Source organism: Macaca nemestrina, chromosome 16 (genome assembly GCF_043159975.1).
Source record: "Macaca nemestrina isolate mMacNem1 chromosome 16, mMacNem.hap1, whole genome shotgun sequence".
Classification (NCBI taxonomy): domain Eukaryota; kingdom Metazoa; phylum Chordata; class Mammalia; order Primates; family Cercopithecidae; genus Macaca; species Macaca nemestrina.
In genome coordinates, this window is record NC_092140.1 from 50,577,301 (window position 1) to 50,599,903 (window position 22,603).

Consider the following 22,603-nt stretch of genomic DNA (forward strand, 5'->3'; position numbering starts at 1 on the left):
ATAATAAAGACAACAATTTTAAGTGACATATGATATTTAGAAATATAAATAGAAGCAACAAAAAGTCAGAAAGCAGGAATAATTTAAAGTGTACAGCATTTTAGTTTTTTTCTTTGTTTTGCTTTTTCCTTTCTTTGTGATCACAATTAAATTGTCTTCAGCTTAAAATAATTTGTTATAAAACGTCATTTTTGTTACCTTGTGGGAAATAAAAAGCAATAAATTAAAACATACTTCCATAGAAAGTCACTTTTATATAAAAGAACACAAGAAGGAAGGAAAAAAGGGAGTACCAACAAAACAACCAGAAAACAAGTAACAAAATGGCAGTAGTAAGTTCTTATCTATCAATAATAACAATGAATATTAAAGGACTAAATTCTCCAATCAAAAGACCTAGAGTTTTTGAATGGATAAAAAATAAAACCCAACTATATGCTGCCTATAAGTAATTCAATTAATCTGTAAAGATGCAAATAGACCGAAAATGAAGGAATAAAAAAAGATATTCCATGCAAACTGGAAACAAAAAAAGAGCAGAAATAGGTATACTTATAACAGATAAAATATATTTCAAGAAAAATAAACTAAAAAGAGGCAAACAAGATCATTTTATAATGACAAAAGAATCAACATAGAAGGAAGATGAAAAAACTGTAAACATATATGCACGCCAACACTGGAGAACCCAAATATATAAAGCAAATATTATTAGAGCTAAAGGCAGAGATACACCTTAATACTATAATGAGTAGGGACTTCAACATCCCAATTTTATCATTGGATAGATCATTTAGATAGAAAAATAGAAAATAATAACAACTGTTGTATGATATATTCTATTAATGTCTATTAGACTCATTTGCTCTATAATACCAGTTAAGTTTGATATTTATTTTCGGATTTTCTGTCTAGATGATCTTTACTTCACCAGATGGAACAATCTCCACGATAGACCATATGTCAGCACAGAAAATAAGTTTAAAAATTTTCAAAAAATTAAAATAATATCAAATATCATTTCTGACTGCAATGGAATAAAACTAAAAATCAATAATAAGAGAAACTTTGGAAACTACAAACACATGGATATTAAACAATACAGTCCTGAACAATCATTGGGTCGATGAAAAAATTAAGAAGAAAATTTTAAAAATTTCTTGAAATATAATATGCTAAAACCTATGGGATACAGAAAATGCAATATTAAGAGGGAAGTTTATCGCAATAAACATCTACATCAAAAAAGTACAAGAAAAATCAAATAAACAAAATAACGATACTTCTTAAAGAATTATAAAAATGAGAGAAAAAGAAAACCCAAAATTAGCAGAAGAAAATAAGTTATAAAGATCAAAGTAAAAATAAATAAAAATGAGGCTAAAAAAACCATAAAAATGAAACAAAAATTGTTTTTTTGAAAAAATAAACAAAATTGACAAACTATCAGCCAGACTAAGAAAGAAGGGAAAAGACTCAAACAAATAAAATTTAGAGACAAAATAGGAGACATTACAACTGATATCACAGAAATTCAAAGGCTCATTACAGAATATTATGAGCAACTATATACCAATAAATTGGAACACCTAGAAGAAATGAATAACTTCCTAGAAACATACAACCTATCAAGAATGCACTATTAAGAAATCCCAAACCTAAATAGAGCAGTAACAAGTAACAATATGACAGAAAGGGAGAAAACTTTTGCAATCTCTCTATCTGACAAAGGTCTAATATCCAGAGTCTACAAGGAACTTAAACAAATTTGCAAGAAAAAACAACTATATTAAAAGTTGGCAAAGCGTTTGTGTTTTAGACTTTCTTTACTTTGTGATTCAAAGTTTATCTTGTATATGTCCAGCCCAAGTCCTAGAATTAGCCATTTCTCTAAGGATATGTGACATATTTTATCAGACAATAGTATCATAAACCAAGATTGGGTGTTAGGTGAGCTCATTGCCATTGAGTTTTTATTTATTTCAGTTCCTTGAACTGGCAGAGGACAGAGATATATGTGTGTATACTAAGTCTTGTATAATCACATTTCTATGAGTGTTCCTATATGTAACCATCTTTATCTACATTAAGCAAAACATGACTTCATACTGATGTCTTCAACTCTAGTCCATTACCATATGGACCAGTCTAGTCCCCTGCTTATCTCTAAACTACTAGTCCAACAGTTAGAAACCTAGCTCTTACCATCTGTCATCCATTTACTTAATTGTTCAGTTCCTGTTAACGTATTTAGCAGTATCAGAGTTGTTCACGCATATTCCCAAATGAACAAATTTTATTGACTAGACTACATTGCTTACATGCAATTCCTTTTGCATTTTGTATTACAGACCCCACTCATTTTCCAAGTTAATTAGGCCACTACCTTTGCCACCACCTTTTCCATGGAGATTGCTTCATGCATTTGTTATTCATTTATAATTTATTTGTCACATTCTGCACTTTGTCCTAGAATCCTTTGATTTCTTATATGATCCATCTTAATTTGCATATATTAAGGTTCCACTCTTTGTTGTGAAGTTAAGTGGATTTTGTAAAATGCGTCATGACATGGATCCATCATTACAGTATCATAGAGAAGAGTCTCACTATCTAAAAAGCCAGTGTTCTCCTCTGTTGATCTCTCCCTCCCTCCCCCAAGAAACCCTGGCCTTCACGGGAGCAAATGCTGATACTATGTCTACTGCATTTGCTAGGAATGATAAAGCTTCTTTTCCTCTGAGCCAGGGATCTTGAGTCCTCTGCCAGCACTTATGAATGAGTAGCAGGAGAATTTGTAAACTAGCAACTATTATAAAATTTAAAATCCCTTCTCCGTCTTGACAATAAAATATAAATATTAAATTAAAATGTATAATAGAAATAAATACAAAACATTTAACAAGTTTTCTAAGAATATAGAGAAGTGTATCTTCACGACCTTGAAAAATGTCTTTAAACAAAATATGCACACAAAATTCACTATAAAATTAAAAAAAAAAGATAACTGCAATTCAATTAGGTCTGGAAACTTAACTTCATCAGAAAAATGCAGAATGGGCCTAAGGAAAATTTAATAATTAGTATTGCCAGAAATAGGTGAGAAAAGCAGAAAATATTTTTTAACTTTATGTCATAGACTTTGAAAGGAGACAGAAGCAGAAGCAAATGTAAAATTTCTTTGAGAAGAACCAACACCAAATTAGACGCTGATATTTCTACAGTTTAGCCTCAATCAATTATGGAATCACAATCTTTTTATTTGGAGTCACTTTAGTGTAATGTGAAGTCATATTTTCCTTGTGCCTTTAAATATGTCCATTTCTATTTCTTACGAACAAAGCCATTTTCTTACATAACCATGGTGCAGTCTTCAAAATGACATTAATATTCACCTGATATTATTACATATTCTACCAACTTTTTCTTATATTCCAATGGTCCCATTAATGTCCTTTAGAGAGAGAGAGAAAAAAAAAAAACTAGAATAAACCCTATATTCAGGAACCCGATATAACATATTGCCTTCAGTCTCATGTCTCTTTATTCTCTTTTAATCTACAAAAATTCAGTCTTTCATTGACTTTACCCACCTTAATTTTGGAAAAGCATAGGGTGTTACTTTTGCAAAATGTTCCCCAATGTGGAGAAGTCTGGCGTTTCCTCATGATTATATTACAGTTATGTATTTTTTGGCAAGCATATGATAGAAATGATGCTGTATTCCGTTTTGTGGATTATATTAAGAAGACGTTGATATTGGTTTGTCCTATTATTAGATACTAACTTTGATTATTTGAATTAAGTAGTTTATACCAGTGTTCTTCACTGTAGAGTTACTCTTTCTTATCAGTGTAACTAACATTATTTGGGGAGCAATACTTTATAAATATGTTTATGTTATTGTGCATCAAACTTTTTAATTATGCATCACTCATTTCAGCATCTATTGCTAAGTATTGTCTATATTTTAGAAATGCTGATCTTTAAATTTATTGTTTATTTTACCTTATTAATTGACATTATAAAAAGTTCTTTCTTAAAATATTCAAACTAACTGATGTTTTGAAAAGCTAGGACATATTTTCGCTGTGGCTTTACATTTTCTTTGACACATTTCTTTATAGTTTGACTTATATGTTTGCTAATTTAAAAATAAACAAATAAGGAAATAATCTAAAATATTTTGTATATGATTTGGTTATATATTGTGTGCATGAATATGTGCCAAATGTTGTACAAACTCTGGTCTATTAAATGTGGCTTCTGATCAAGGGAAATGGCCCCTGAAATTCAAACTACAGAGCTGAGGCACAGTCAATAAACCCATACATTTCAATTATTGATCAATAAAAAGATCCCAGTTAAAGAAGCACAAACCTATTATATAATTGGTCTGTCAAATGAAATTGCCTCAAGGGATATAGGTTGATTTAATCAATTAGTTCATCCAACTATATGTCAGCCCCAAATATCTGGGCACCATGAATCATCAAATTCGGGTTAAACAACTAATTTGTGAATAAATAAAATTATAACACAGACATCATTATCAACTCTGCCAATTTTCTTTAAGGATTACTAGTTTATTTTACTTCAGTGGGCATAGTATACCATGTACAATGATTACTGTTTGAATATCACACAGATATGCTTGCTTTGAAACTATAGAGAGTGGTACTCTAGTATTTAAACTTCTATCTCAGTACATGTTCATGGTATTTTCTCGAGTAAATATTTTACACAAGTCTGGGTAATACAGTGAGATCCCATCTCTACATAAATAAAAAATTTTAAAAATTAACTGGGTGTGGTGGTGCGTGCCTGTATTCACAGTGACTCAAAAGGCTGAGACAGGAGATGTGCCTGAGCCTGGAAAGTCAGGGCCACAATGAGCCATGATCACACCACTGCACTACAGCCTGAGCAACAGAGCAACATCCTGTTTCAATAAATAAACAACAAAAATATTGTACAGCCGTGCCATTGTCATGAATTAGCACTTAAAAATATATCTATGAAAAGTGAAAGATGTTAAGGAATCACATGTACCCAAGCACATGTAAAATGCAATTATCTTATCTTACAGCCCTATCGCTTTATATTTATAGAAAATACCATGCATAAAATGTTGATGTGCAACAAAGTTTAACTAATCAATCATATTGCATAAGAAATCACTTTGGAGAGTAGAAATGCATTTGAAATTTTTAAAAATATTTTTGCTATAAAATGCATTTTAATTTTTTTCTCTAAACTCAGAACCTAGCGTTGAAATGCATCTTAAAATTATTTGTTTCTTTCCCTTTCTTACCATACACTCCCTTGTACCATGCATGCTTATCTAATGATATGCTTGTTTAGTATACCGGGGATAATCTAGAAGCAAACCAGACATGAAGACCCAGCTGCAGAACTCTCCCCCACCTAGAGATTACCTCGAAGAGGATAATCTACAATCCAGTTGCAGTCAAGGTAATGCCAACTGGAACTCTGGGTAGACAATAATTCAAGACAGCCATCAAAAGATGTGCCACTCCCACATATTTCCCATACCAAGTTTCCCTTTTTAAACCCCTTCAGTCAGCCTCCAAATTTAAAACGGTGTTTTGGAGACACGAGCTTGGCCATTTCCCAATAGCTAGCATTTAAAGAAAGTTACTTTCCCTTCACTGCACCTCACTTGTATTTGGGCTTTTGAGATGTGAGCAGCTAGACTTGCATTGAATTATAATTGAACATTTTGGAAATTAGATAATTCTGAAGCAACTTATACAATTAAGCTTTATAGAATGAACACTATAAAAATGCAAAGAACGACTTATTTATGAATGAATTATGAAGTGTTCTTATTTCTTAAAATAATTTATTATTCTACAAAAATAAGGTTGCTCTAATTTAAATGTGACAATTTAGATTTTCCAACATATAGATTTTATTTTCTTAAGGTAAAACGTCAGTAGAATCCAAACTGTTTAATTCTCACCCTTTAAAAAAATTAAGCTGCTCTATAATTTTACAGTAAATTTTTATTAATTTTTTATCACAATGGAAGTACAAGATATTTTGTATTGAAACTTAAAGAGAACATAAGAGTTAAGGCTTTTCAACCAGGACCTAAAGTTAGTTCATTCTAGAAAAAATTCAGTTTGAGTGTATTACCACAGATCCATAGAATTTTCTTTCAAAGCTATGTTTAATTAATTTTAATAATTTTTCCATCTTCACATTCTAATAATCAATTTTTTCCCTCTTTTATCATCCATCTCTATTTTCTAAATAACCTGAATGCTTATATAGGCTTCATAGTTTTTTAAGAAGAGATTTGCTTGTAAATATAAGATAATCTCTTTTTATTAAATTAGCAAAGTATTAATATTAATAAAATTATTCAAACATTTTATATTTTTGAATATAATGTGCTGCAGAAAAGTCTTATCAAGAATTTTGTTTTGCTTTTCAAAGAAAAACAAAAGTACAATAAACACAGTTTATTACTTTTTTTTTTTTTTTTTTTTTTTTTTTTTTTTTTTTTTTTTTTTTAAGTCAGAGTCTCACTTCGTTGCTCAGGATGTAACTCAGTGGCATGATCATAGCTCACTTCAGGTCATGGCTCACTGTAGCTTCAAATTCCAGGGCTCATGCAATCATTCTGCCTCAGCTGGGATTATAGGAACACTCAGCCACACCCAGGTGGTTTTTTTTGGTTTTTTTTTTTTTTCACTTTTAAAGGTGAGGTCTTATTACATTGCCCAAGCTGTTCTTGAACTCCTGGTCTCAAGATCCTCCCGCTTCAGCCTAGTGAGAGGCTGGGATTACAGGTGTAAGCCACCACACTGTCATGATGTTTTTCATAAGTTATTTAATATATAATCAACTTTAAATAAAAAATAAACCAAAATCACTTCAAGATTATAGTATAACATTTTTATGTTGATTATATATTACAAAAAATAGTTCCTCGTATATGTAGCATCTAGAACCAACTATATATTTTTAATGTGCTCTTTGATTTCATTTTGATGAATAACAAAAATGTTGTATCATATAAATTTTCTAACAATTCAGTTTATATTTATGTGTTAATATATTGAAAAAACATTGCCTTCCAATAGTTATTCATGCTTTCAAATATAAAAAGACAATGTTATTTATTGACAATGTGCTTACTACAAAGAGGACAAATAATTTTAATAAACAAATTATTAGAGTTGAGTAGATAATATATTTTAAAAGGTCAAAATGAATGAAGATTTTGGATGTATTTTCATTTATTATCAAATTGAATGCAATGATTAGTATTATTACCTCTAGATTGAGGAAGAAGTGCAATTTTCATTTTCCAATTTCCTTATCTGTGAAATGGGAATGTGACAAATGTAAAGAAGTCATGTATTGTTACTAGCATGAATTGAATAAAATCTAGCTATTAAAATTACTCTCAGTATTATGAACATACCTAAGTTATAAAAACCTTCACATTTAGTCTTGCAAAAGTCTGTATCTCTGCCAATATGACAGGATAGTTAGTATAGATGATACAGGAACCCCATTGAAAGAAAGTAGATGAGAGAGAGCTTTGGATGGTAACTTAGAAGGAATAAATTCCAAACCTGTCTCTGGCTCTAAATTTAGTTGCTATTTGAGCAAGTTAAGTAACTTGTGCCTCAAGATCTTCATCTGTGAACGATGAGGTAGAAAGGAAAGTTAGAAAAATGATATCAAAATATAGGGCTTCAAAATTTCTAATTCCCCGAGCCCTTTTCACTTGAAGGGGAGAATAAAGCTCATTAAATGTGTTTTGATGTCTACCCTTGAAATAAGGCAGAGATCAAAGAGAGGCCTTCCTAGACAGTATTTATCAAAGTAGAGCTCTGACTTCTCTGAAGGAATTTTTCTCAGTAAGATATGCTTTCAGCCAGAAAAAGAACAGTCCCATTTGTCTTTTTCTTTAACTTCTTCATGGTCACTGGTTTGTAACACTTCACCCTCTGGAGAAATAACTGCCTGCTTCTGTCAGTCTCATTAATATTCTCTTCAGTGAATTCCTGCCCGATGTCCAGCTAGGGTGCTTTCCTTCAAATGGAGCTTGGCAATAATGTTAGAGATAAGTGATTAGACCAGGGCTACATTTTTATACATCTGGTTTCACAGCAAAGTCAAACAGCTAGCTTGTAGGCCAGGTGCTAGTAACTAATTCCTGCTTTGGAGAATGTAAAACTAGACAAATAAGGTCATTGTCTCTTTCTCACATTGTTGATTCAAATCTTACACAGTCATTGTGTTCTTCCTGTAAAAATTATTTTTTAATAATTTTTATGTATTTTATATTCATTCTATTTAAATTTAAAAAACAGTAACTTTTTAAAAAAACTTTTTACCAATTTGATTTTCTAAAAATGCTAGAGCTTTATAGTTACAATTTATAGCAAATCTACAGATAACCAAATAAAGAAAATAAACTGAGGAAAACCCATCATACAAAAACACTCAGATGAATTCTTTAGTTCTAATTTTGTCATGAATTACCAATACAGAATAATCTTTCTGTGCTTTTGGATGATACATGATTAATAGCATAAAATGGAAATTGCAGAATTGCAGTATATAGTAATTACATACATCTAGGAAAAAGTGGTAGACGTTATATATGTACATTCAAGATTTTTTTAAATTTGAAATCTTCATTTGGAAAATTGGTACATAAAATTATACTGGATAAGCCATCAACATAATTTGTTCATTTACATTTAGTTAATTTACATAAGCATTTTTAGAAAATTAAAAGCTAGATTTTATATAAAAGGTGCATTTGCTTAATGACTCTCAAAAATAATACCTTCTATTCATTTTCCACAGAAAGGCCACACTACAGCTTGTTCATTGAAGTTTTTTAACCAATTTAAATTTCTGGGAGAGATATGAACACTTAATTGAACAATGGTGGTATCATTTGCAGCCATCCTTTTAAAAGCAATCACAGTAAAAGCAACAATTTATACCAAACAGCTGGAAAAAATATTTTTAAATTTATCTTTATACTTTACAATTAACACACATATGTGAGAAACTTGTCCTTGTGACCTCCTCAACTAAATAAAGTCTGACATTTTAGTAGAATAAGAACATGTTTTAATAGAATAAGAAATTGTTTGAAGTATTTCACTAGCCATCAAAGGCATGTATGTAGCTGTGTCTGCTTTATAAACTGAAGCAGCAGTTATACTTGCCAGAAAACCTACTATTTAGCTGATTCATGGATGTATATTATATTTTAAAGGTCAGAGTTATCCATTAAACTTATTAACACAAAACTAAATGCATTTAATCAAAACTTCTTTCATACTTTTGTGTCATGAATGTTAAGGCAAGAGAAATATTTTAATATTTGTAAAACATAATAATGATTACTAAACTGAAGGGAAGGGCATTTATCAAAAATTGGAAGAAGAAAGACACTGTTTTATTTTTTAGAGAATAATTGAGAGAAATTGCTTTTCCATGTTAGAGGAATATTGTTTAATTTTCCATTTCTCTGTTTCAGAGGAAACTATCTCTTCCTTGTTCAGGAGACACATTTTTCCTTTCTTACACATTTACCATCTTCTTTTTAGAGACTATTGAAAAGGATCTCAAGATTGTAACAGAAGATAAGATTCTTATTCATGGCAGTAGTAGGGAGAAAAAGTAATATACTCTTTTCTCACTCATGGCAAATTTCATGACAGAGACCCCAATAACAAAGGACTGATTGACAAGATAAAAGCATATAAATTCATTTAAAATAAGTTTCACGGGAGACTTCAGAAATGAAGAAACAGGGAAGACTATATTATTATGCTTATGTTTGATGAAAAGTTGACAGTTTCATGGAAGGATGCTTGGACAAAAGTGCATATGGACTAATTGCAATAAAGTGGGGAGAACTCAGGAAGGATTGTTCAGATTCTTCTTTGCTTCTCTATGTCTTCGTTCCTTTCCTCCCAATGTAGAAAGACCCCTGTCACATGAGAGTCTTCATGAGTGATGGAGAAGACAGAGAGTGACTTTACTAAGTTTTATAGCCTTCTTCAGGGGAGATGGCTAAGAAGAAAGTGAGAGTGGTCTTCCTGTTTCTGCTGTTTTCTCCATTCCAACTTGCCATATTTTGGGGCAGCATTTATTGCACACCATCAGCTACCTGTTCCTGGTCCTCAGCCATTTCTAATCCTTCCAGACTGAAGATTTTTAAAAAATCCTTTCTTTAAGACCTCAATACTCCATTCATTTTATTCCCATAAAAATGTATCCTTTGACTCTTTCTTCCTGATCTCCTACTACTAATCTTGCTTAATCTTTCGGGACTAAAAAAGAAAAACTGGATTGTAAAGCACATATCTAGACTGTCCCTAGATGACGGCTGCCTTAAGTCAATATTTATGCTCTAATGAACAGAGACAGAGGTGCTAGCATGACCACAAGGACACTTAGATCTGCTACCATTTTAGACCCTCACATATTTCACTTGGTGAACTGATAGTGCCTTAGAAAGAAAGAAAGAAAGAAAGAAAGAAAGAAAGAAAGAAAGAAAGAAAGAAAGAAAGAAAGAAAGAAAGAAAGAAAGAAAGAAAGAAAGAGTTCTTTTTACCTTGACTAAACATAGCAGTACAATGTGATACAAGATTTAGTGAGTAAAGAATGACTTAGATTTAGCTGGTGTCTTCGTGAAGTGCCCAAACTGCACAAAAACAATCACTTTTAGAGTGACAGAAGAGTGATTTAGGCAGATACACACAAGGTACTTTTGTATAAAACCTTACCACATTAATATGAAAGACGTGCATGATGCTTTAAATGAATTATACCTAATGCTCAAAATGCTATTAGAAAGAATACTATTTTTACTATTCTAAAGATGAAGACAGTGAAGTTCAGGGAATTTAATAATCTGTACAAGTTTACTCAAGTGGTAACTTATTGGTGTGTATCTTCTCCATTGTACTGAGAACTTCTACAGAAGGTTCATTTCTATTTATCTTTGTATCTGTTCTAGTCTGCAATACATCGTAAATGCCCAATTAATGTTTTAAGTTAAATTATTAAATGTAAACTGCACTCACTGACATTTAAACAAATAGATATTTTGTTGCACATTCTGATTATTTTTAAACTATTCATTCATTCTTTGATACTTTCTATTTTTCAGATATCAATACTGTAATTGTAGGGAGTATTTAAATATTACTTTTTGTTACTGATGAATATATGCAGGTCATTTTTTTTCTAATTTGGAACATATGATAGGAATATTCAAAGCTGGTTTTGTCATTTCCGAAAAATGCTAGCACTGTGCTTCCACACAATGTAAATCTATGCATTGACATTTGCATTTTTTTCTCTTGAATGTGTGAATGTTTAACACAACTTAAAAATTCATGGTGCATCTACCAGGCACGGTAGTTCATGCCTGTAATCCCAGTACTTTGGGAGGCTAAGGCAGGTTGGTCACAAGGTCAAGGGTTGGGACCATCCTGGCCAACATGGTGAAACCCCGTCTCTACTAAAACTACAAAAATTAGCTGGATGTGGTGGTAGGCGCCTGTAGTCCCAGCTACTGGGGAAGCTGAGACAGCAGAATCACTTGAACTCAGGAGGTGAAGGTTGCAGTGAGCCAAGATCGCACCACTGCACTCCAGCCTGGGTAACAGAGAAAGATCTGTCTTTAAAAAAAAAAAAAAAAAAAAAAAAAATCATGGTGCACCATAGCAGTTAACTCATTTTTCTAATCAGAACTTCCATGTTTTACAGATTGAAACTATCAAAGCTTTCATTTCTCTCAGTGACAGTTTAGACTAGACTATGGGCTTATCCCTCACACTCATGTTACCCTTTTTCAAAAGATTAGGTATCACACGGAGAATACAGTTGTACCAAGCATTAAAATGTTAGTTCTTTATCAAAGATAACCAACAAATTTCCAAAACTGTAAAAGAAAAAGCTGCATCAGTTTACATACTCACTATTTGAGTGAATCTATATGTTCACATTTTGCAAACATTTAGTTTTTCTTCTCTTTTGAATTTGGGAGTTACAGGGCTTGGAAAGGATCTAATTCATCAGAATACTCAACATTTTGTTTCAGGAGTTCAGATTTAATTATTCTTTTATATGTTTAGTTTTCAAATTATATTTAGATTCCTTTATATTTTTTCATACATTTATTTTGAAAAATATTTGTGAATAGTACTCAAATATAAAAGTTACTTTATGAATTACATAGGATAAATTATGCTTAACTAAACTCTGGGATGATTTTTAAATAGCAAAGCAAAGATGTGAAGTAGAAAAAGAGGCCCTCCTGAAAGCCTCTGAAAAACAGAATCATAGAATACATGTGAGAAAGACTTAGAACCCAGTTCTCTGTACTTCTCTTGTGTCAGTATCCTAGAATTTTTTAAAATTCAATACTTAAAAATGTTTAAATTATACTTTTTCCCTCTGGTTTCTCCTTGCCTTGATATTGTTAAAGGACTAAAGTTCAAAATTACAATTAAATATAAGAATATTTTGAGTGCTTTTAGAGTTCTCTGACACTTTCTACAGTAAACTGAATCTGTTGTATTAAAATCATAAAATAAAAATGTATGATTATATTTGTGTGTGTATATATTTACATAATTTATATGAAACATGTAAATCATATATGAAAAAATATTTTTTATTGAATATATAGTCTCCGATATATTTCAAAAAAATCTACCTTATTCATAAACACACATGTATAGGTCCAATTAATCTATATTATATTTGCAATCATTAATGTCTTTATTGCACAACTTCTTAACATAAAAACAGAAAGGCAGAAGAAATTTTAAATGAAGCTGTTTAAAATATGAAGAACCTATGACATGTGGTTCACACAGTACATTAATTTCTTAGCATGCTGTTTATAAATACAGATCAGGAAAAGTTAGTCAGTTTTATAGTAGAAGCAAAGATTAAACTTCAATAAAATCCTTTTTGTAAGAAATAGACCTTGATGACTTTTTAAATCACCACTGTTATATTTTGTCTGGTAAATATTATAATCTATATTTCATCATAATTACCCTTTAGATATTTTTGGTTTATTAACAGATTTTCATTCAGTTATGTGCATTTCAGTCAGATAATCTCACAGGAAGAAGAGAAACAATCATGTAATTGTTTATAGCTGGGGTTGTATTCAAATCGAATCTACATAGCTAAAGCAAAATAAATATATAAATAATAATTTAAAAAACAATTCAATATGTTATCCTACATATATTGTATAAATATATCTTCAAAATACCTGATGTTTGTTAGGAATCAATTCCTTTATCACCAGTATGAGCTTTATTATTCATAATAACTGTTAATCAACTTGAAAACATACTGATTTTTTAATAATCATAAAAATTAATGAGCCACATTTTCATAAAGTATGCAGGGAAAGAGAAACTTTATAGAAAGTTTTAAAAAATAATTCAAATTCAAAAATTATTATATATAACAAATTTATTGTTGTTTAGATTATATTCAAAATTATGAGTTTTTATACAAAGATTTATTATAAATAATTACTAACATTAAAAATATTTTAATGGACATTTTTTAACTTAGGTAAAATCAAACTTTTAGAGTTAGAGAAATTCAATAGAAATTAGCATATATTGTGATAATTAAATTTGCTTTGGTTTCTGTGCTATTTTTGCCTAATGCTAAGTTAAAAAAAAAAAAAAAAACTCACGTGTAGAAACAACAGAGAAGTCTATATGGGATACCAGGTAACACTGTTTCAATAATAGTTACTTCTCATTAATGTATCATCAGCAGTTGCTTTCTGGAAAAAAAACAAACCTCTATTTAAACAATTATTGTTTCTCCTATAATGGAATAAAGTTTCATTCTAAATACTTCATCTCTTGAAGGATTTTACTATATCTTTCTCATTAACTTTACAATCACGTTTTTGAAGTTCCTTACTCTTTTGACTAGAAGTGAGTAAAATCTATGGACTTACATTTCTATCATAAACATTGAAAAACAAAAAGTAACAAAATATTTGTAAAAAAACAAATATGGTTACAAGAAAACAAGAACAAATGACATGAGAAATATCATTTCCTAGAGTTTTGGCAATTCCAAGATAGTGACTCAGCAATAAGTCTCCAAACAGAGTGCAGAAATCTTGTCCAGTTGAGACAAATTTTGAAGTGTGAGACGTCAAAGTGGCCAGAAATTCTAGGGCACATTATATGGCAGAAGGAATTTATACTAGAAAGAAATTACAGTAAGAGTTTTTAGTCTGTGACTAAACACCAATCTACACATTTGTAAGGCAGAAACCCAGGGAAAGAACAACTTCCAAAGAAAGAACAAAGATCAGATGGTTGTAGACGTGTGGTGCTATTTCTAAGGTCTCTTCTGTTCCATTGGTCCATATGTCTATTTTGGTAACAGTACCATGCTGTATTAGTTACTGTGGCCTTGTAGTATAATTTGAAGTCAAGTAGCATGATTCCTCCAGCTTTGTTCTTTTTTCTTAGGATTGACTTGGCTATATGCGGTCTTCTTTAATTCCATGTGAAATTTAAAGTAGTTTTTTTTTTCTAATTCTTTGAAGGATGCCAATGGTAATTTGATGGGAATAGCATTGACTCTATAGATTACTTTGGGCAGTATGGCCATTTTCAGGATATTGATTCTTCCTATCCATGAACATGGAATGTTTTTCCATTTGTGTCCTCTCTTATTTCCTTGAGCACTGGTTTGTAGTTCTCCTTGAAGAGGTCCTTCGTGTCCCTTTATGGCTGTATTCCTAGGTATTTTATTCTCTTTGTAGCAATTGTGAATGGAAGTTCATTATGATTTCGCTCTCCGTTTGTCTATTGTTGTTGTCAAGAAATGCTTGTGACTTTTGCACATTGCTTTTGTACCTGCCTGTCTAACCCCACACTGGTGTGGTCTTTGTTATTGATCTTTGCAGTTAAGGATAATTATTTGAAGATAATTATGTAATCTTCTTCATTTATACTTTAAAAACAGTTATCTTCCTTTACCTTCCTGAATATGCAAATAGTTTACTAAGACATGAGTATTCCCATTGCAATCTGTTCCTCAACAAACGTTATTTTCTTTTAGAGAGCATCTCTCTGTTAGTTTGACAAACGTTTCTGCCTGATATCTTCCTGATATCGGACTTCACTCACTTCATGTCTTGCTTTAATAATCACCTCTATAAGAAGTAGTTATTCATAGAGGAGAGTTTCTATAACGTGTATTAACAGCTTTTACTAAAGAAGTCTAAAATTACATTTTAATTGATTTTTAATTGTTGAGAAAAAGTGACGCAATACTTTTAAATTTTGCTGGTATTTCCATATATATCTTGTGTTTTAGACAGAGTTTCTTTATTTTGCTCAGGCTAGAGTGAAGTGCCGTGATCTGGGCTCACTGCAACATCTGCCCCTCCAGTTCAAGCGATTCTTCAGCCTGGCCACCTGAGTAGGTGGGATTATAGGCTCTCGCCACCACACTTGGTTAATTTTTGTATTTTTAGTAGAGACGGGGTTTTGCCATGTTGGCCAGTCCGGTCTTCAACTCCTGACCTCAGGTGATCCACCTGCCTCGGCCTCCCAAAGTGCTGGGATTACAGGCATGAGCCACTATGTATTTTTTTATTTCAACGTATTTTTAAATTCAGGTGTACTTCATATATATAATATATATTTTTTACTGTTTTGTACTGATAATAAACTTTAGTTTTCCTATTTATTACATATTAACTTGGAATCAAGAATATAAAAATTATTTTTTAAACTTCTAAGGATTACATAAATGTTCCCCCTATGAATGACATGTAAAAATGTTCGCTTAACATTAGTGGACTGTATCTATACAACAATTTTAACAACTTATATATATTTAATGTAGAACTCAAATATAAATAAATAATTAAATTCATATACACTAACAAAGTCTTAATCCCTCAAAGTACATTTATTTGGTAAAATATATTGTTATAATAATTTCTGTATTTTACTTTTCTGTGCTCAATTGTCAAATAGTTTATGTAAATTTTTACAACACTGTATTTTTCTGTGCAATGTCATTGAGCCTATTTATGCAGAATTCAGGTTTTGGAGAAAACACAGCAATGGAGAAGAAATTTTCTTCATGAGAAATGCAGCTGTGATAAAGTCCTGTATGACATTCAGTCAACACTGGGCAGCACATGGTGGAAAGAACATCATGGTCAGACTACAGACTTTAGAAAAAGCAAACCACGATGGGACTGGTGTTGAACAGAAAGCAAGCCAATCACAGGAGGAGGAGTGTGTGGAAGATTAAGACAAGATCCTTGTTGTTTTACATAAACAACACTCTGTCAAGGGTATACAAGACCACCCCACTTCTGAGTTTGGGATCACTAGATGAAATCACTAGACTTAGCATATAATTGTCCTCATGGATCAAATTTACTATAGCAATGTAGTAAGGATACTAGCCATATAGTAACAAGGAAATACAGGTGTGTTGTGAAGGAATCCATATGAAGCTTCCTATGCTTTCTCCTTCCCATGAAGAGTCACAGTCTTTCCTTAACACCAAACACTCAACAACAGGTATGTTATATATCTTCCACAAGCAATTCATCAGAGATAAAGTGACTACGTTTTTTATTTGGGCTGATCATATAGGCACTCTCTACTTAGCAACAAATAAAACTCCAGAGTCCCAGAAGCAGAATAGGTCCTCAGCATAAACACCATTGTTAGCACAGTCTAGGGACAATTAACCTCCTTTATCAGTCACCTCTTAATTGGGAACACCACAGGAGCTGGACTCCGAGATGCCGAACTTGTAAGCAATCTTTTCTAAGGGTAACTGTTTCAAGCCTCCTATGTTAACATTTTACGTATGCTTTCTATAATCATTAACATTTCCTATAAAGTTACTAAAGTTTGGAAATATATGTGGGCTTCCATTTATTGTAGAATATGTGGGCTTCTATTTCTTGCAAATACCCCTGAAAAAGTAAAATCCTGTGAAAGTAAAATTTGAGGTGTGGAGCTTTATTTCAATTTATTTACTGGTCAAGTCAGGGGTGAAGAATATTATTAGAGATGCACCATAAAGTATATAGTTCAAAAGACACAGCACACCCCAAGTTACATCCTGCACTCAGAAAACAAAAGGGTCAGCAGACCCTTGGGTTACATTTTTGGGGATCATCATGAATAATGAAATAAGTCACCATACTCAACTAAATATTTAATTTGCAGATCACTACAGGCTGAATTCACCTTGGAAACAACGCCAGCCAAAGTATCACACACACTGAAGTTGTGCAGACCAGTCATGCAGCATCAGTGTGAACACTGGGAACATCACCTCAATCTCCTGGAAAAGGTAGTCTGTTATCTGCTCTGAAATTTGCATTATAAACTTTATGATAAAGGATGTTTTGGATGGATTGCTAAGGCATACAACTTTACAAGAATATACAAGAGATGTGCAAGGATAACCACATTAGGTAAATTGATTGAGGTCAAAATTTAGCCTTGCTCAAAGATACTTTCATTATTTTGATTAGGGACCTCTACTCAACAATGTCTGTTCTAGCATTCAGTGTGTGGCTGGCTAGTAAGTAAGAAATTAAATGTCAAAATGCTCTCAGATGCTAGAGACACATGGAATGTAAGGTTCCAAGAAATAAAGAGAAAGTGTTGAACTCTGTTTAAAGAATCACTTCAATATATTAAGGAGTCAATTATTTCAGTGAAGAGAATTTATGAACTTTAAACCAAATTTTCAGAAACCAGAATTTAAAATTTTACATACTGTTTTACTCACGTATTGATTGGCTTAGAATCATGTTATGTAACATTGTTCAAACAGTTACCAGATAATTTGGTAAACTGAACTTCTACTTTGAGTTTCTGATTACTCTCAGAAGTAAAGGAGAAAATTCTTTACACATGTTTAGGATAGAAAGATTTAAAAACTAAGCTGAAGCTATACAGAATCGTATGAAAAAAAAATAGTTTATTGGATCAAGCTGCTAAGAAAATCATTTGTAGTAAACCTGTATTGAAAAATCTCAAATTTTAGCCACTTGTTTGCATTAAAATTTTCTTTGTTCTGTAGTTAATCCTACTAGAGAAGGAAAGAAAAAGAATGGAGAGAAAGAAAGAAAGAGAGAGAGAGAGAGAGGGAGGGAAATGAAACAAGAGAAGGAAGAAAATATATCACAATGACTATTGAAAATTGAGAAATAAATATTGATTGGAAAATGTAAAATAAAGCAAGTATACTTTAATTTCTTTAGAAAAACATTTTAGGAATGTGGCAAACAAAGCCCAGGAGATAGAAGTTTAATTGGTCACTTAGCCCAGAGATGTGTTTGTTGTGGGAAGCTTTTTTACAAATAGAACAGATACGACAAATCACTTATTCAACCCATTTTTCTTCTTCTTTTTTTTTTTTTTTTTTTGAGACAGAGTCTTGCTCTCTCACCCAGGCTGGAGTGATGCTGCGCGATCTCCGCTCACTGCAAGCTCTACCACCCGGGTTCAAGCGATTCTCCCACCTCAGCCTCCCAAGTAGCTGGGATAACAGGTGACTGCCACCACGCCCAACTTATTTTCTGTATTTTTAGTAGAGACAGGGTTTCGCCATGTTAGCCAGGATGGTCTCGATCTCCTGACCTTGTGATCTGCCCGACTCGGCCTCCAAAAGTGTTGGGATTACAGGCATGAGCCACAGCGCCCGGCCTAACCCATTTTTCTAAGCCCAAGAATGTTTCACTTTTTAGAAAAGAAAACCTTTCAGGGAGCCTAGCCCTTGCACTACCACATTTTTTTTTTCACATCTTAGTCTTTTTAATATATTAAAACATTACAATATGCAAACACATGTACATATTTTCTGTTTTTGTTATTTATTTCTATGTATTTTTTTTAAAAGACAAAAATGATTTGTGGAAACAATACACTAAAAAATTATGACCTACCATCTCCTTAGAATATTATAATTAACATTAATAAATTAAGTGGTATGAAATAAACCCCTCACATAGTGAATCTGGTTTTGAAAAAGCTAATTTCTCTCTCAAAAATTAGATAGAAGGCTTAGTTGTGAAAATAAAACTTTAACTACTGGAAAAAAAAAAGTCCCCAAATTAAAGGTAGAACAAAAGTAAGGAAGCATTCTTACAAAACGTTTGGCAGCCATAAAAATGCACTTTTTTTTTTTTGACAAAGTTTTAACTGTTGCCCAGGCTGGAGTGTAGGGGCGCCATCTTGGCACACTGTAACCTCCACTTCCAGGATTTAAGCAATTCTCTTGCCTCAGCCATAGCTGGCATTTCAGGTGTGCATTACTGCATCCAGCTAATTTTTGCATTTTTAGTAGAGACAGGGTTTCACCATGTTGGCTAGGCTAGTCTTGAATTCTTGACCTGAGGTGATCCACCTACCTCAGCCTCCCAAAGTGCTGGGACTACAGGTGGGAGCCACTGTGCCCAGCTGAAAATCTACCTCTTAATCTAGGGGGAATTATTATTGACCAAAGGACCCTACTACTAATCTCAAATCATCTCCACATTCACATCAAACCCCACTTCCAATAGCCTGTTCCCCACCAAGGACTGAGTGTTTCAGGGACACTAATGCTGTTCCCTGACTGGGAGATGGGATTCCTCTGATGGGCAATTTTGACTTAACTGCCTATTAACCTTTCCAGAAATTCACAGGATTATACTACAATATGACAAAATTCCATTAAAACTTTCTTCATGCTCAATAAGCACATCCTCTCTCTGCCACAATGATGATGTAGGAATTGCATCAGAGTCTGTTGGTTCTCCAGGTCTCCTTTGCATTTCTCCTAAAGTCCATTTTCTGGTGTGTGTATGTGGTATTTTTTTTTTTTTTGGTTGGGTGAAATGTTCAAGATTTAAAATTGAACAGACAACAGCAGCAGATATGACTACAGAAGGTTCTGCACAGATCATACATTCCCAGGACATTGTTAGCTCAACAGCAAGAAAGTCACTGATGCGTTTTCTGTAACAATGTCTACCTCACAGTGTAAATAGGTACTATTATTGTGTTCACTTACAATTTTAGAGAAGACATAACTTGGAAAAAATGGGACATCCTCAAGTCAGGTGCAATAACTAAGAAACACAACTTCAGCTAACAATTTTGGATCCACATTTCAATCAGGGCCTTCCATACAGAGGGGAATGACTTTTCTACCAGAAGTAAGAGTCTTTGTTTCCTGTTAATTCATTACAATAATGTTTTGTTTGCTCCATATTATTACATGTACAAAAGAAGTTTTTTTTTAACAATTCTATAAAATATCTAATCTTATCATGGTGTCTTCTTCATGGAAGATCCATACTAAACAAAATGGTATCTTAATTTATAATAGCAAGAAGAATCCCTAGGGAGGAGAGAAAGAAGGATGTAAGCCTGAGAAACTATGCAGCCTTGAACTCATCAGATTATGCTTCTTATTGGGGTCTGAGGAGGATTAGTCAAACATCCAAGGATGTACTGATGTTTATAGTAAAACAAAAAAAAAATTGGGGCAGAAGAAAATATAATTGAATTTTTATCTATTCATTTAGGTAAAATTTAACCCAAACACTCCCCTTTTGAATAATATATACATAAACTTTCACAGCATCCCCAGAATCCTGTAAGAACACAGAAGTTATTTTATATCATTGTGTTTGTGTGGTCAGAAAAGTTTTTCTACAAATGTGTAATAATAAACATTTTAAACTTTGCAGGCCACATATGAGTCTCTGTTGCTCCTTCATCTTCTTTGCATTCTTCTTCTACCCTTCTCCCCTCCACCTTTTGAAAAATAAAATGTAAAAAAATTTTCAACTTGCAGATAGTACAAACTGAGGACAGGAACTAGAAAGTAGTTTTCTAATTCCAGCCTTCGATGGAAAGAAAAATAATTTCACTATCACATTATCGAATTTGAAAAAGAAAATAATCCAAATGGGGATTTAGATAAGAGTTCATCCCAATCTCTGTGAAAAATTCTGTAAACTTGAATTTTATCTTAAGCTAATTTTTTACCTAATTCTCCCACTTTTTGGAAATCTCACTGAGACAGTTTAAATATATGTCTCCGTCAAATCTCATGTTAAATTTTAATCCCCAATGTTGGAGGTGGGGCCAGGTGAGAAATCCTTTGGTCATAGGAGTGGATCCCTTGTAGATGGACGCTGTTCTCCTAATAGCTCTCTCAAGTTCTTCAGAGATCTAGTTGTTTAAAAATGTGTGACACTCCCCACTCCCCATTTCTCTCTCTTGCTCCTGCTCTGGCCATTTGACATGCCTGTTCCTGCTTGATCTTCTTCCATGAGTAAAAGCTCCTTGAGCTTCCACAGAAGCCAAACAGATGCCGGCAACATGCTTATATATCCTATGGAACCGTGAGTCAATTAAGCCTTTTTTCTTTATAAACTACCCAGTCTTGGGTAATTTATTTAGGAATTATTTATAGCAATGTAAGAATGCACTAACACACTTACATGACCAAATATGAGGTGACTTTTCAAAAAACTACACACACAAACACACATACACACAATTGTGTACACTTGCACATGTGCACACATGCACATACTCAACTATATATTACGTAATGTGTAATTTCTGGTGGGTTGGACAAAGCATGTTATGTACGCTTCAAGTAAGCCCATTAGTTAAGTGGAAAAATGGAATTTAGCCCACGAAGGCTGGCTATTTATAGACAGAACATTCACTTTGTGAGAACATGAGATTTTTAACCTGAAAAATATTATGGGACTATTACAAAACAAGATGGGAAGGAGAGAAATGTTGATTAAAAAAGAAAATAATGCCTGGAAAATTGTTTTCTTGCCTTTAAATCCTTCAAATTCTTATTAAATTTTATAATTTCAATTATGACTGAAATGTCATAAATCTAAGTTACAATATTATTTAAAAGTATATTTTACGACTATAACATGTGAAATTATAAAAAGGCCTTATTACATAAGAAAAACAATTTTTTCAAATGAATCATGAATAGAGATGTAGAGATTTGGAACGCTGTAATTTCAAATATCAAGTTGAAGAAGCAAGAGTTAAAGAAGGATGGGGCACATTTCATTTCATTATTGTATATTAAGTAAGGCTTTCAAAAGACAGAGAGAAATAACGGTCTTATGCTTAATTTGTAAAAATAAAACAATTTAATTGTGATATGAAATATAGCGAACTGCACAAAGTATAATGGATCTGCTCACTGAAATTTTATGTATGTATACTCAAGAGTAACCTGCAATAAGATCAATTTATAAAATATTGATGGTTTTTCTGCAAAGTAGACTATAAGAAAAGTGATATCTAATATGAATTTTGACAATTTATGAATTCTGAGACTCCATATTGAACATTTACTTTAACATATTATATAAGAGGCATAAAATGAAAAATTTAAACAGTGTCACAAAAATAGTTTTTCTCATTTGTTTTAACTAGATTCCATTTCTACTTTTAGTCACTTCACATTCAATCTCAAGATAGCTTAGGCTATATCT